The 12719-nt window shown below is 43.2% G+C and overlaps 1 pseudogene; it reads right to left on the reverse strand.

Annotated features, from left to right (window-relative positions):
• The window catches only part of LOC149328186 (uncharacterized), a 145326-nt pseudogene extending 132934 nt beyond the window's left edge, over window positions 1-12392 (reverse strand).
• Window positions 12393-12719: the final 327 nt, after the last annotated feature.

Here is a 12719-nt window from a genome sequence, read left to right on the forward strand (position 1 = left end):
GAGAAATTCGAGGCCCGTGTACTGTGCGATGTCAGTGCACGTTAAAGAACCCCAGGTGGTCGAAATTTCCGGTGCCCTCCACTATGGCGTCTCTCATAGCCTTAGTCGCTTTGGGACGTTAAACCCCATAAACGAACGACAACGCTGCACATCCCACATGCGTGGTGCATGCTCCAATGACTATGCCACTGATGCGGGGAGAGTGAACGCAGCAAGACATAAAGAATTAAAGTACAACTTGTCATCACTTATCAGAATCTCAGCAACACTAAATAAGTTTTACAGGCATTTTGTGAGGCATTAAGACCTGCCACGTGTCAGGAACTCACTCCGGCAAAATCAGAAAAAAAGGACAGAAACAGTGTGGTTCTTAGACGAGTAAGTCTGCTACAGCTTGCATTGCCTTGGGCAACACGGCAAAGAGCACTGCATCAATAGGTCAGCACCGCACAAGGTAAACAGGGTCAACAGAGCACAGAGCTATACAGAAACACTGGGGAGGCAAATTTTTTCAAATGGCTTCACATCATAACAAAAGAATTTCCTCCTCAAAGATAATTCAAGGTACATACAATCATCTCGAAATGAAGTCCAGACCTGATAAATTACAAATGCGCACAACAGCACTGAGCACTAGAAAACTAAAATGAACATTGTCACCCCATACAGCCAAATGTCGCCTGCTCTAAAAAGAGCCTCAAAACAGAACGGAAGACGTCAGAATGCAGGCTAAATGCACACAGCAACAAACATAGCTTGGAAAGAGTCAGGAATGCTTCGCACATGACGAAGTGAGGTCAGTCACCTGTGACCAACCACAAGGAATCATAGCGTACTCTTCAGCAAAGCCATAAAAATGCCCATAAATCAGTGAACGGCAGCAGATACGATACCATCTAGAATTCACCACACAATACTGACAGCAGGGTTTCTGCAGAGCCCCAATGTTCATAAGCCCCACCTAGCGGACAGAGCAAAGTGAAACCTGGCGGAGTCACACCGAATGACGACAGCAAGCATTTTGAAAATATGTGTCGCTGTACAGAACAAGAGTCAATATAAAAATTGATGTGTCAATCACACATTCATCAAAAGGGAAATTATTTCATTGCATGCAATATTCACACGATGTTTCTGCTTTAAGTGAAAAACACGAAATAATTTGGTATAAATGAAATAACCAATTTGCACACTTATCACAGCAACCACAATGTCCAGCACAATTACATTGTTTTCTTTCGTGTGATCTCGCACACCGTCTTGCGCAATGACCGTCTCTTCAGTTCCAGAGATCCTGCTTTGATCTCTGAATAATAGAATGGAGTCAGACTCACCCCACTTTGCACCAAAAGTAAAGGCGTCATTTTCTGCCGTTTGTATGTTTAACCGAGCATAATGTCTTGGAACCAATGCCTCTCGTTTATTTAAGATGAGCACCAGCTGCTTATTTTTTTTCGACTCTCCACATCCCAAATGTTAATTGACAAACTGACATGCAACACCCTACAGACACCGGCCCGGCACAGGCCATCTTCCAAAAATATGCGAAATCACCTGAATATAATAACTGCCCTGAAACATACCCCAGTTTCACTCACTGTGTTGTGGAATGCAGGACGACCACTCAGTATCCTCCCATCTCCTATCCAACCCTTTTTATGTGGAGTGCCTGGCTTGGCTAAGATAGCTGGAAGACCAATGTCCTTTGCATGACAGGCATAATCCTCTCTTGGTGCTTGGTTCTGACCGACCAAATATCATGATCCTAATACTTCTACTACTGAGTGCACACCGCAAGAGTACATAGGTAATAGGCTGCGTTCAACTTCAGGTGTTCTCTTCATACCACGACAGAAATGGGAATCTCACCGAGAGCTTAATTTAAACTGGTCAACCATTACACAGCAGTGATTTCTGCTCAACCACTATCGAGTCAAAACGAACAAAAAGAACCTTGTGCCTCGTCAACAACAGGAACAACTGTTAGCGACAACTATGCTGCCACTCGTTATTCCCTCCTTCCTTCTCCTTTAAGCGAGCCTGTTGTGATTACAGGGGAAGGAACCATATTGCTTACGAAACAAGTTCACTAAACAAAATTTTTGTTTTCACGGTAATGCCCACTTTCCTCATTATTAAGATCCCTGTAATTGAAGCAATTACATCGAAACTATTTCCAATCCACTTTGTGATAGACACAAGGTCTCGAAAGCCTTGAAACTCGCCGTCGCGTCGTCTGCATGTGTTTGCTCCACAAATTTTTCCATAGCACTCTGAATCAAACACCTTACATTTCTCATCCGACCCGCATATCTCACCGCACTGCACACCCGTTTCAGATCGCCCGGCCTCTATCGCGCACTGCAACTTTTTCAGGTTCCTTCTTTCCCCGCACCATTGTGGCCTGGAATGCCCTCCCCGCCGATGTTGCCGCCATCACGTGCCCATCTTCATTCTTATCCGCTGTAACCACTTGTATCATAGTGCAATGACATGTATTTATTATTGTTGAATATATTAACCCACCCCTTATGTAATACCCCCTGAAGGGGGTCTTTAAGGTGAATAAAGTGAAGTGAAGTGAAGAATGCACTGAGATCACTGCACATGGATTTTCCAGGTTATAAGCATGAAGCAATGGAGTCATGAAAGGGTGGCAGGCGTGGAACCTTGTACGCATTGGCTTTTCTGTCATGGCCTGCAAAATAACAGAGCAAAGGAGTGTCACTTTGGAATGAACACAAACGCCACAGGCATCGGAACATGTGCGCTTTTGTGTAAACGGCAATGCACAAAAAGCACATTTAACAACACTTTCTGTAGCCTTTCTTCTCTAGACACAAAATGTGAAAGGATATGGATAGGAAATAGAAGAGCAACTTGCAATGTGCTGTTAACTGCGAGTGAAAAAAATTGAAACTGATGTTTTCCACCAGCTGAAATGCAATGTCAGTTACGGTATCTTTAACAATGCTTGTCACTTCGGCCCAGCTGGTCAGGCTAGTTCTCTTGGCAGATCCAGGTGGATTCTCATGAACCTAACTTTGCAGATGCAAATAAGTGAAAGTAAGGTTCTGCCCGTATTCGCAGCAGAGCATTGCTTTCGAAGGTTCATCCTGAGGCACATTTTACCCTGGCCTCGTAATACTGGTCCTCATGTCTGAAAATCGAAACAGAGCACAGTAGACTAAGCAGGAGTCTCCAAAGCCACAACAGCATTGTTGATACGCTTTGTATATAGAGCACATATCATGTAGCAGGCACCTGCCTATTTTAAATGCATCTGCTTGTGTGTGTGGCATGATGCACGTGCAATACAGTAGAGCTCACGTATAACTGCCACAGACACAACAAACAATTGATTGACATGAACAAATGTGGTGCCACCATCAAAGTATGTCTTGGGCAATGGCAATATGTTTCAGATACAACTACGGCCGCATCAGTCGGTTATAGCAAACAAGGAGGTGCCGTTAATACCCCCAAATATGAAGGGGTTGCGCTTCCAGTAAGCGCGCAGATCGAAGAGCATCTCAGCCCTCGCGAGACCGCCCCGGAAAGAGCATGTCGACCTTACAGAGAAATAAAAACGCAGCTTTGAAACCGTAAGTGGACGGCCTACAAGTGCCTGTGCGCTCACCAAATGGGCAGCATCCAAAGTCGAAAAAGAAGAGAGAGAAAGGGAAATTGTTGAAAGCGAACCGTCTCCCCATGGCTACAGCCTCCATGAGGGAACCCAGATAACCACATACAGCCTTTTGACGTATCTAATACAGCACTTGCTGGACATTGTGTATGCCCGATAGATCACCAAATATGTCTGCATAACACTGAGGGGATATCCACAGGATTATCAGAAATGCATCCGTACCTCTAAAATAGTATGTTGTACAGATGTTACGGCTGGACATTTGTCGCATTTAATGGATGTGCACATAGGGCAGTAAGACACCTATAGTGCTTCCTATGCATTGCAACAGATGCCTCATTGGCAGTATATAGATCTTTCCAAAAAGGGCTCCCTGTGCGCTGCCATATTGTTCCCTGGACTGCAGTGGGCACATCGCGCTAGCATGGTGGAAGCGGCGAAACACCTCCTCTCTGGATTGCTGGAAACCGGTTCCCCCGTCGCTTCCACCCTGTTAGCGCGAGGTGCCCACTGCAGTCCAGGGAACATTATGGCAGCGCCCAGGGAGCCCTTTTTGGAAAGGTGTATAGCACCTGGTATCTACCTGAAGCCTGTGTATAAACTGTATTTAGGCTAGCTAATACAGATAGCATGTAGGTTGACTGACAATCGCTGTAGTAAATGTAAACTATAAGATTTGAATAATGTGCAATAATTAGGATCTCAATCCGCTAGTCTAGCTAAGGTAAAGAAAAAATTTACAACAGATATTCATTGTACATCAAGCTTTCCAGAATCTTCGCAGCCGCGTTAAATTAGCATCAATATCTTCATTGTTTAGTAAAATGTCTTACAACAGCATATAACACATTTTAACAGTAAGCAGCAAAACACTCGAAGAAAACCCAAATGGAAAGGGATTGTCTTTAGTGTTTATAAAATGAGCATACGAAATACAGCTACTACACTACAGAAGAACTAAACATCAAAATGGTCACTTAAGTCAGTCAGGTCAATAACTGTGCCTATTGTGTTTGGTAGGTGAGTATATAGAGCACAGCTCTCAGCAAAACACTACTAAAACATGCTAACAGTGGCTACTCTTCCTGTCACAATTAAGACACATAGCACTGTAATAAAAAAGGCATACTCAAAAAGAATACAAAAAGCAAGCAGAGTGCTACTTGAGTTCACTGTGAAATGTGCATACAGCCACTGCAAAAGACTGAACACAGCGATGAGTACTTATATCGGCTGCCGATTAAAAACAAGTCATAATAATAACACAGAAAATGAAACTAAAATGAATATGCACACAGTAGCTTGTAGACCAAAAAAAAACAAATTGCTGTCCCAAAAATACAGCATGAATGAGCAAACAGAAGCTTGGTTAGTAGTTACTTCTTTCAAAATGAATAGCCAAGGAAGTAATGTATATGACAACATCGATGTTAAATGATAAGAGCCGAAACGAAAAGAAACACAAAAATTCAAGTAAATGCGGACAGGCTAGCTTTCCTCCTAGCCAAATGAATAGAAAACAAATGTGTGAAAAGTAACAAATTCACTGTTTACTGTAAGTACAAAACAATCACTTAAGACAAATGCCAAAAGAAATCCAAAGAAACATAATAGCTGTTACTGCTATTTGCAGACAAGGCGCCGCACTGTACAGAAAGGACTAAAACTACTTAAGTGAGTGGAACAGTGACAACTTATGGTAGATAGAAATTGCAGTAAAAAAGCACATTTTCAAAAAAAGAAAAGATGACATGAAATGCTATTCAAGTTAGTTGTGAGGTGTACATAACAGAACCATTGTACACTCGCCGTCAAAAGTAAATCGAACGCGACTTTGTCAAAAAATTTAATTTCTTTAAATCTAAAGCATAATGGTCCATGCTTGTTTGGGCACAGTGCAATTCGCACAATCACAATTGGGCTGCGCATATGTATTCAAGGATGCATGAACTGGGGGCCAATGATTAATTTTTTCCTGAATATTGCCTTCCATTTACTTTTGACGGCACCTGTACATATAAAAGTCCAAATTAATGAGGACTGTATGGCATATTGCTTTGCTCTCTACCATAAGAAATAAATGCTGCGTTGAAGAAAAGAAAGCTGAAATGAATATGCAAGCAGGAGCTTGCAGAGACTAGCAACAGGAGTTGTCATAAATAACTCTAGCATAACACTTCATAAGCAACTTTAGCTGTGTTGGTGGATATTCAATTACCAGCTTATTCAATAACATTTTGTTCTCAGTCCCTGCCAGCCCATTCACTGTGATTTGAATTGTGATGCTAGATTTTTTTGTGACAAGTCCTGTTTCTAGTCTGCCTACAAGCTTTTGCTTGCATACTGTTTCCAGTTTGTTTTTTCACGCATTTATAACTTTTAAAAATATGCAGTCCCGTAAAGACCCCTTGGCGGCTCTTGCTTCAGCAGGTCCTCACAGTACAGCTATACATGGGCCACTCCAATGGGCAACAAAACAGACGAGGCCTTGCAGCTCTTGTTCTGGCTTGAAGTTAGTAGGTTCACTGTTCAGCTGTGCATAGGCCACTCCGCTGGGCAGCAAAAGCGACAAAGAAACTTCAGCGCTGTGCCCAAAATAAATAAAATACCTTAAACTTCTAGCATGCTAAAAATTTAGTTTCCTGAAACTAGCTGTGTGCATCCTATACTGATTACAAATGAACAGAGTCCATGGGCATGCTTGGACTATCTATACAGCATCAACGCTAACTTTTACGCTTTTAGAAATGAACACTGGAGCCTGTTTCCTCTTGTGATATTTCTGTCCTGCTTCCTTTTACAGTTTCCGAATGCCAAATTAATAGTAAAAAATGAGAACACACCACCACTGGTTTCGAATTTTTCAGAATGTCCATTCTCCAGACATCACAAATACAAGACAATCTTTACATCTATGTGGCACTACAGTAGAAAGAAGGTGGGGAAGATTAGATTCTCGACAGCATAAAACGAATTAGCCAATCCAAAAGGAGCCTTAATCTGCTCTAGCAGACACAAACAGCTATCCTCTCCTCCAGCTTGCTCCTTGTTCATTTTATGCCTTAACTCTGAACTTCGCTATAAAATAAAACAGGCAAAATATCTCGCACCAGTTTATAAGCCAGCTATTTTGTAATGGCAGTTTGGCTGAAGTGAATAAACAAATTTTCCACATGGTTATCTGTCACGTAGGCACTCCAACTCATAAAACACTGCAGTAGACTCCAGAAAAGTTGTGCTTCAAAATCAACTCAGTCATGACATAAAACCTTTTTTTTGTTTTAAATTTGCCCGCTTAAATGCAACTGTATTTCAGTTGGGACAGACACTGCAATCATCTAATAAACTGAATGGCTTGCCTTCTGGACTGTCGCAACACATGTAGGCAATCATATGCTTGCACCTAAACAGAATGTTCCAGCAGCTTAAATTTTCAGGTATAAGAGTAAGAGGTATGTGAAAAATTAGGGTGATGGCTAAGCTTCACCTTAACAGTACACAAGATAGCGTCCACACTAGTAGACACTAAGAGCGCCATCACAAGTGCTCCCCCAGTGACCAGTCGTACTAACTGTTTATACCTCATGTGATATGTCATCGCTCCGCAGTACCCCCAGCTGCAAGCACATCTGATGGAAACTTCACACACCATAACAGCCTACTCTCTCCCTGATGGCCTCTGTGAAAAATTTACACTTTCTGAATTTATCAATTTTCAATGTTGAATCCCACCATTGATTAAAATTATTGATGAACAATCTCTATAATCAAACAACGCATACGCCAGCTGGTCGCTCCTGTAACACGCTCAACCGACACCTCTTCATTGCCTTTGTGTGGCATGCCCACCTGGCACACAAAGGGCCTGGGTTTGAGCTGCATTACACGAATTTAACAAACTACCTCTATTTTACGAAATACTCCCAAGAGCAACCTCCTGGCTAATTGAAGTTACATTTGGACCCTCCCCTAACTTCATTTGAAATTTGAGATTTTTTCCAGAGTGATGGAGGGGTTTGCCGGGTTTTCAGCCGAACGAGCTCGTTAACTATAGTGTAAAAAGGCGGATTCTCTACATGTTGAGGCAAAAGTTTTGTAGTCTTAGGTAAGAGACTCCAAGTTCTGACAATAAAAATTGGTTATCACAGTTGCACTAGTACAAAATTCATGGGACACTATCGAAAACTTCCAAGTGGAATCTTCACTGCTATAAAATCAGCACAATAGCAACAGACTGGCGTATGCCCCTTGCATGCAAACTGCATGCTCTGCTAATTTTCGGTTTTTGTTAGAACAGCTGAATGCTCCCTTGCCTAGGCACTAAAATGTTTCCAAAGTTCTATCAGAAAATATCACGCGCCATGTGAAATAGTTGCACTACTTCAGCCCATGCAAAAATATAGCACAAATTTGGCAATAAAATGATAATACACAATGAAAATTTCGAAGCATAGGAAAACAGTGAAATACCTTCCCAAATGCATCTCGATCCCTCGCAGGAGCATGGCGAAGCCAATGCCTGAGGGCAGTCTCAACCACGAATTCACTGCAGTTGTGCACAGCACTCGTGGCAGCTACCAAAGACCACATGAAAATTAATGAGCATACCAAGAATGTCTGCTTCATGTCTGTACATTCAAAAACAGCCACACGTCAATGCTGAGCATTCAATTACAAATTACAAAAACGAAAAGCAAAACGAAACTTTCTAGCGTCAGCCAGAGGTCTACATAGAAAGAGTGGCTGCTTTCGCAGCCCACATCGCAGCCCACATTTCCTGCATTTACGGAGTAACATAAGAAGGCAAGGCAGTATAACATATGTAAAAGACGGCAAAATAAGGGCGCACATAACGGGGAAGAAATAAACTGCAATGAATCGACTGATTACAGATATTGTCACGGCTATACAGTCGGGACAGCCAGGTCACGTTTTACTGAACAGCGCCAGGTAGCAGCGAACTCCCGAGCGGAAGCCGAAGAAGAGACGACGAAGAAGCCCCGCCCGCCACCATGGCTAAGGCTAGCCAGGATGGCGGTTAAGACAGTTCGGCCAGGAGACGGCGCCACGAGAATGTCCAAGAATGTGGCAATATGTACCCTGTTGCAGTCAGAAGGTGTGTGTCCCTTGCAACGGGTCGACGCAAACTGTGCGACTTTCCATAGCTGTAGAAAGAATAATCAAATGAGATTTCCAGGATAAAAAAAGACAGCGTTAGACATCTTATTTCATGGATTACAAAAAGGTGGTTCCTTCTGCATCTGCACTCGACGTTTGGGGGGCACAATTAAAGTGTCCACCAAACATCCGTCTGTGCAGAAAATTATCTTATAAATTTATTTTATGACTAAGTTGTACCTTGCAGCAGTTAGGCGGCACTTCGTTTTCGCAACACACCGATCGAAAATATATGTGGCAAATCACACTTCAATTGAGGTAAAAGAGAATCCAGCATCAAATGGCGGGCTACTTAATCCTCTGCGTGAATTACGGACCGGTGGCTATTTAAGCTGCTAATATTTCCCGCCTTTTCGAGTAATCACGACAAAAGCAAGGAAGGTAATGTGGCTGGCTTCGCGTACGTGATACAGGTTACAATTAAAGACATCCACTCCAAACGGCACCTTCTCTGGAGAGAATATCCTGATATAACACTCGTTGTTTGATGTCTGAGTACCAATCGCTGCAATTGACCATACGACAGAGCAATTAAGCAGCTATCGATTCATTAATTTTGCAAGACTACGCAAACCGTGGCACTTCGATATGGCTCTGGGTATAACAAAGAGCAGTAAAACTTACTGCATCAAACGGGGGGTGACAGAAACTTCCCGCCTTTTCCTCACACGAAGCCAACCTGCACAAAAAAAAATTACCGGGAACTCAGAAGTGCCTTGGAGCAGCTAAACGGCAGTTCGCGTAGCCACGTCCCGTACGACGCACCTCAGGGTGCTCCGGCTGCCAGAGCTGCCACACACACAACCGCCACTACCAGCACAGATTCGCAACAAAGAACGACGGCGTAACGCCAGTGCTACCGCATATCCTCGTCGCTAGCCCTAAATCGACCCGCCGTTACTATGGTTACGAGCTAAAGCCAATAAGCCCCTCTCGCCCCTCGTTACGAGTGTGTTAACTTAACCTACACAAAAACAATTACGCACGACCCCAGATGTAGTTGTACATACACTACTTACCCATAGAGAAAGATATTGGTAAAGAGCGGACACTCCCATAGGGCCCTGCGGCCCATTTGACTGCAGCGCACCAAGCGGGCGGTGCTACTCAGTGCAAAGCAGGAAGCAGTAGGAGTTGTGAAACGACAACCCTATGCTCATTTCTTCAACCTGCAGAGCAACGAGGGTCACTACAAAAAGCGCTTATGTGTAAAAACATAATGGAACACATTGAATGCACTCGATAAATTAGGCGGAACCTAGAGCAATCCTGCAGAGGCTTGCACATTGCTTGTGCACTTAAATCCAGTCCCCCCCACCCTTCAAGTCCTGTGGGCTGACCTTCCATCCTGTGTACTTCTCTGAAAGATTATGTTGAGGCACGTTGGTTCCAAGTTCACCGTATGCTTCAACGCAACATTAACTTTTAAATTTATCAAGTTGTACACCAGAAACTGACGACTGAAAGCGAACTTTGTCTAAATTTCTGTTCACAAATCTCATATGCCAGCATAGACGAATTCTACAATGCATTTTCACAAACTTCTGCCGGCACTCAAGAGAACAAAAATCAAAATCCCCATTGCATTGGAGATGTCGCAGCAAAAAAGCACAAAACCCTTTCTAGATGTGCAGTATCCTCAACCAAAGCAAGAAAGTGGGTCCCAAGTGCTTGCACAAATGTGCATGCCCTTTGCGATGGTACAGTTAAATTTGCAAACACTCTGCCTGGTACATATGCTTTCAGCACCGTAAAATATTGATGAGAACCACTCAATGTATTGTCTTCATCTTTCAACAACTGAGGGCAAATGCAATTCTTTGCATATTTACCAACAAAATATTTTACCGAGAAGCCTGCCACGTAATAGACAACAGAATCCTCAATAACATGAGAGTGCTTATCCACGGATAGCTCTGAAACCTCTTGCAAGGACGGAAAGTCGTCAGCAGGAGCCTGCCCAACATTATCCACTAGAGATGGCCTGCTAACAGAGAATGGTGAACATTCCAGTAGAAGTTCACATCTATCCTCCTCAGATATCCTTGTTTAGAAAGTTTAAACAGTTTCTGAATGCAAATATGCTTTAAACCAGAGATAAACTGGAAAACATTCGGATTCATGTTGCAGCCTTGCTTCTGCCTAATGTGCCTAAACATTCTCCAGCAAATCCTGCCGCAGCCGTCGGGCTAGGAGGTACAAAAAAGTATGATTTTGAGAAAGATCACTCCAAAGAAGCAAAACAGCCTGGATAGTTATCTGCCAGCCCATGATTGTTTGTGGCTGACGCTTGACAGCAAACTTCCACGTTTTTATCCAGTGAAGTTGATCTGGAAGGCAGTGAACAAGTTCGTCATCACCTCTTTTAATCGCATAGCGATATCTTTGCGCTATTGTTTTAGGAGTTGAGCTGTTCAGTGCATCAATAAGTTTATCCATTCTTTTGCAAAACTGCGCTGTAGCCATTCCTGCTGCGGGCAGCTCCCCTGCATATATTAAAGCCATAATGGCCACACTCACTGAAGCACTCAGTACTTGTGCTGCTCTGCTTACTTTCATATTAGAAAACGATTTTTGAAAAATGTGCCGCTCGGTCAGCTTTGGGGCTAAACGCAAGCGCAACTCGTGGGACAAATTGCAGAGGCGCTCAATGTAAGCCCAGTCCGCAACTTCTTCCCCAATTAGCAACTTGTGAGCTTGCACATTATTACGAGTAGTTTTAATGAGATGGGGCAAGTCAAAAGTAAAATATATCCGCTCACCCCTTCTTTCAAAGAAAGGCCTGTCAACCGACACGCCCAGCTGATAACACAAGCTGATGTTTGACGCCCCTTGGTCGCAAACAAGTGCTTTCATTGTCAGTTTCGCTATTTCTTTAAGTTTATGAATAAGGGACATGAGCAATTTACGCATAATAGGTGCTGGTGTTGACAATTGTAAATGCTATTGGCTGAACTCACCTCTTGGAGATTCCATCCACCAGAACAATCAAAGCCGTGTCTGCAATGGTCGATGTCCGCAGATTACCATCATCCACAAAGCCATGAATAACATCCTGACTGGAATCGTAGCACAAGTTTTTTTTCTGTACTATTTCATCGAAGATCAAAGTGCATGCTTGATCTCTTTTATTCCATGTCTGACTTGTCGCTGAGAGCGACTCAATGACCCCAGGAATCACACCTGGTTTCATGTTAACGTTAGCCAACCATCCTCTCAGCGAATGCTGGGTTGGGAAGGTGAAAATGGATGCTAAAAATCTATACGCCCGTGGTCCACAAAAGTTTAGGTGCAACGCAAACTTCTTTAGCCACAAAGGAAATCGTTTGCCTTTGCCCCGTGGCTTTGAACGCACGTGTGCAGTGAGAAGTTTGAACACTTCGTCAGTGACAAATGGCCGGATGACACCTAGTGCCCTCGAAATAGTTGGCGGCAAGCTGTGTTGTGTTGTGCGCAACCTTGCGATGGTCTTGCGGCAGCTCTTCACCTTCGCCTGCAGCCTCCTTATAGTTGCTGTGGCCCTGAACTTGGAATACTGCAGACAATTTGTGTATGCTGAGCCCATTGCAGGATCGCTCCCAAGAACTATAATACAAGAAAAAGGGTAGCAATAAAGTCAGTCTTGGCACAATGCTTTTTAATGGTTCCGTCACAGTAAACATTGCTTGCAGTAAGTGCAACGTATTGCATTACGGTTATTTTTCTATGCGCATAATGCACTCTGCGCGATTCATTCATACAACCCATGTGACTGTCCCGAATATAACTTGTCCCAGAGTAAGATTCCTGCATGTGAAGTAAACGCTTCGAGTGCCACATTATGCATTAAATGCTATTGTTAACACCCCTAGTTTCCTGTGAATGCACAAAAAGACGTTCACTTAAGCACTTG

The sequence above is a fragment of the Amblyomma mixtum genome, chromosome 9 (assembly GCF_055824585.1).
Source record: "Amblyomma mixtum isolate Tamu chromosome 9, ASM5582458v1, whole genome shotgun sequence".
In the NCBI taxonomy this organism is placed as follows: domain Eukaryota; kingdom Metazoa; phylum Arthropoda; class Arachnida; order Ixodida; family Ixodidae; genus Amblyomma; species Amblyomma mixtum.